Here is a 4483-nt window from a genome sequence, read left to right as displayed (position 1 = left end):
TGGGGTGAAGGTGTATGTGGTTCTGGTACCCATGGAAATAGAACACTTTGAAATAAATATAAACATTTAAGTAGGAAAACATTATTTCCTACCTAAACTACTAAAGATTAGTGTCATCTGTAAGATAAAAGAGTTTCAAATGGGGGCAGCCTCAGAGAAAACTTGATATTTTAAAATTTTATTTATATCATTTCTCTCCCTTTCTCTCTCTCTCTCTCTCTCTCTCTCTCTCTCTCTCTCTCTCTGTCTCTCTCCATCCTATATCATAAAAGCATAATATGCAAATTGGCCGAATGGTGGCAGGGGGCGGGGAGGGGAGCAGGGCCAGTGAGCAGGCAGTGCCAGGCCAGCCAAGGCCTATGCCAGTGGGCAGAAGGAGGGAACTGTGATGGGGGGGGGGTGATGATCAGCAGTGGCGGCAGGAGGGTGATGAGGGTTATTGTCCCCTGATCTGCCCATCCAGTCGCCCTCCACAGTGGGAGGCCGGGCAGGGTGATGGGGGTGGCGCTGTCTCCTGATCAGCCAGCCTGGTTGCCTCCCGCACAGGGAGGCCAGACTGCAGCTTAGGCCCACTCCCCGCATCAGTAGGACATCCCCTGAGGACTGACTCTCAGACCGAAAGGGTGCAGGCCGGGCTGAAGGACCCCCGCCCGCCGAGTGCATGAATTTTCGTGCACTGGGTCTCGTGTGTGTGTGTGTGTGTGTGTAATGTTAAAGTCCCTGAAATGTCCATTTTTCTCCAGAATAAAAAGGATAATTATGGGAGGGGGGTTTCTCTCTTCCCGCAACCAGCACAGAGAGAGAGAACAAGGGGGTTGATGAATCTTGATTAGAATGCCACGAGGTTTAAGGAAAAATGAAAAAACACAAGACTGAGACAGAAATAGAGTAAAGCTGGGCGTGGGTGTGGCGTCTGCCCTCTGATGGAGGGACAGACACAGAGAGCGTCAGCACCACAAGCAGATTTATTAAATACTCGAATAACAGGAAGTTCCATCACATCTGGTGGGCTTTGAGTTCCTGGCGACATCATGAGATCCACCTCTTAACACTGGGTGAGAAGGTCAAACTGAGTGGTGTCCTGGTCTGTTGACCAGGTCCACCCCCAGGGCATGGCTCTGCCTTCGCTCTGAGTTTCAGCCAACATATGTAAAGATGCCCGAGTGTTTTGCCAGCGGCCCTCAACAGATAATTGCTATTAATAGTTTTATATAGATTGATTCACTCGGGTATTTTTTCTGGAAGAAACAGTGACACGCATCACCCTTAGGATGTCATGCTTCAGAGAGTGTAGTCAGTTCTGAAACACAGCTTAGCTTTCACCTCTAATAACAGATCCGGGGGTTGGGGTTTTCATTAACATTACCACTTGTGTTCATTTCTTTAAGGCCTTAATTTGACTTGCTGGTCTAGCTTCTCTTGGATCACAGTCATATTACCTAAATAGGATAAGCTGGCTCATCATTACCTTTTCTCTCGAAGCAAAATCATCCATAATAAAGCCTCTCCAGGTTTTAAAATGACAGTATGTCATGAATTTACAATGTTTTAGGCCCAAAGCCAGTAATAATGGTAACTTTAAAATTTGGACCACTTCCTAAAATCCATCTGACTTGATGGCATTTGGAACTTAAATATATAGAGTAGGAAGCTTATAATTTAGAAGCTGCCGTTTTGGTTAATTTTATGTATTAATCTGACTGGGCCACAGGCTACCCAGGTATTTATTTGGTTAAACCTTATTCTGGGGGTGTCTGGGAGGGTGTTTCTGGATGAGAGGGACATTTGAATCTCGTTAGACTGAGTAAAGCAGATGGGCCTCCCTAGTGTGTGTGTGTGTGTGGGGGGGGCGCAGGGTGAGGGAGGGGGCGGCTCATCCAATCCTTTGAAGACCTGAAGGGAACAAAAAACGAAGTAAGAATTCGCTCTCCCTCTGACTATTGGGACATTGGTCTGCTCTTATCTTTGTACTCAGACTGGATGTGACGTCGTCAGCTCTCCTGGTTCTTGGGACTCTGGACTTGGGCTGGAACTTACATTGTCAGTTTTCCTGCTTCTCAGGCCTTTGGATTCTGACTAGAGAAATAGCATTGGCCCTCCCAGGTCTCCAGCTTACCGAGAGCAGCTCTTGGGACTCTTCATCTTCCATGACCGTGTAAGCCAGTGTCTTACAGTAAATCTGTTTTTTAAAATTAGTGTGTGTGTCTGTATTTTTTTATATGTGTGTATATACATATACATATGTGTGCATGTAAATATACATATTTGTACTATTGGTTCTGTTTCTCTGGAGAACCCAGACTAAAATACTACTTATTCTTTATTTTTGGAAATGATGAAATATTTTTAACTAGACAAAAAGAGATATCCTGGGCCCCACGATATGATTCATTGAGGACACAACATCATTTCTGTGGTAGTCTTGCCAAAAATGCATACTCTTATCCTAGTAACGAGACAAACCCCAATTGTGAGACCTTCAACAAAGTCACTTTCAAGTGTCAAGGTCATAAGAGACAAGGAAAGACTGAGAAAGTGTCACAGACTGCAGGAGGCTCAGGAAAAACAACCACCTAATGCCTGGGGATTCTAGATGGGATCATAGAGCAGATAAAGGACATGGGTGTAAAACCTGGGGAGATCGCAATATGTTCCTTTTAGTTAATAATATTACACTAAAGTTAATTTTGCCCCTTATGTTCCTTCACTGCTTCCCTTCTTTCCCCACTTCTGCCATGAACACTATTCTGAAAATGCTATTTATCTCCTGCAGGCTTTAATAGCATTTTAGTTCATTAAAGGCAGATGGGATGGTATCCTAGCATCAAGATTTACAAATAAATACTATATTGTTTTACCTTTGAAGACAAAAACCAACATAAGTTTAGTCTCCATACCACTGCACTGGACACTTAAAATGGTTAAGATGGTAACTTTTGTTATGTTTATTTTACCACAATAAAAAAAACTTGTGTGTGGGGTGGTGGTGGTGGTAATGTAAACAGTCTATAAGGGATACTCTTTAGAAAAGAGGAAGTACCTCAGTCTCATAGCTTGTTTTGTTTTATAAGAATTGTTGTGACAAGGCCATCATTTTCCCCACCCAGATTCCTAGCTGAAGTATTTACAGTGTTTATTTTGGGGGGTGGGGAGAGGATGGGTGCAGTTTCCTATGCTCTATTTATATGTCCATTCCCAAACAGACAAGACCTTATCGAAGCTCATGGACTTCATTAGAGGAGGAGGATGGTGAAAGTAGTGATGTGGTGTATGCAACATTCAATGTTACCGGGCCCCTGCTAGCTGCTTTCACATGGTGGATCATTTCATCCTCATGACAAGCCTCTGAGTGGTGTATTTCACCCCAGGCTTACTTGTGCAGTTCAGATCTGCCTCCAGAGCCAGAGGCCCGAGCCGCCGCTGAGAACTGGCCTCAGCTGGCTATACCTCAAGGGTTGATATGATTAGCCAACAATGACAGTAGATGGGAACTGTCGGTCTCCTTTTACACATCTTCAACTCCCAGTATGGCCATGAAAGCAATTCACAGAGCATATTCTGCCGCACATACAAGCATTTAATGGCAAGCAGGCCTAAAAACATCGAGCAGCCTTGTTTTGTAGGCTCCAGAACTGTGCTGTCTTGCAGAGTAGCCACTAGCCACATGTAGCAGTTCTATTTAAAATGAAATTAAAAGTTTATTTTTTCCGAGTGCTCAATGACCACCTGTAACTAGCGGCTACCTTACTGCATAAGGCAAACAAAATATTTTCACCATCGCAGAGGTTCTGTTGCCCTGGAGTTCGCTATGCTCTGTCCTTTTGTGAATTTGGGTAGCACTCTCAACAAAAGGAAGTTTCATTAGAGGCCGATGGGACGAAATTCTAGCATCAAGCCGAAACCGGTTTGGCTCAGTGGATAGAGCGTCGGCTTGCGGACTGAGGGGTCCCAGGTTCGATTCCGGTCAAGGGCATGTACCTGGGTTGCGGGCACATCCCCAGTAGATGTGCAGGAGGCAGCTGATCGATGTTTCTCTCTCATCGATGTTTCTAACTCTCTATCTCTCTCCCTTCCTCTCTGTAAAAAATCAATAAAATATATTTTAAAAAAAAATTCTAGCATCAAGATTTAGCTAACGTACTTATTGGGACCAGGTGACAATATTCCATCCAAAGCATCTTAAAACAGCCAACCCAGTGGGAGAACATAAGGATAAGAGGTAGCCTACAGTGTTTTTCTTATATTCTAGAAAATCGGAAAGATGATATCTGAAGTACAAATGAAGAATGAGTGTGAATAGGAGCAGGAAATGTGAATGCCTATGATAAATAGTAATTCAGTATTATTAGAAGGGAACTAGAAGAAAAGCAGAATGGGAACAGGTGAGTCTAGAGTGGGTGTTTTCTGCATTTCTCTGGCCATTTATCCTTAGCCATTATAGTTTCCTCCAGTAGACACTCTCTGTGCACCAAAACCTCCCATT

At 43.9% G+C, this 4483-nt stretch overlaps 1 protein-coding gene across 1 annotated transcript in view; it reads left to right on the top strand.

The window, feature by feature from the left end:
• The first annotated feature begins 2081 nt into the window (after positions 1-2081).
• PPFIBP1 (PTPRF interacting protein, binding protein 1 (liprin beta 1)) overlaps positions 2082-4483 on the top strand; it is an 86564-nt gene continuing 84162 nt past the window's right edge. The window contains exon 1 of the mRNA XM_006758931.2: positions 2082-2155. The gene's annotated coding sequence lies outside the window, so the exon portion shown is untranslated. The remainder of the gene's footprint in view (positions 2156-4483) is intronic.

Source organism: Myotis davidii, unplaced genomic scaffold (assembly GCF_000327345.1).
Source record: "Myotis davidii unplaced genomic scaffold, ASM32734v1 scaffold535, whole genome shotgun sequence".
Lineage (NCBI taxonomy): Eukaryota > Metazoa > Chordata > Mammalia > Chiroptera > Vespertilionidae > Myotis > Myotis davidii.
Note: the sequence above shows the minus strand (reverse complement) of the source record. Positions and strands in the feature narration are given on the sequence as shown.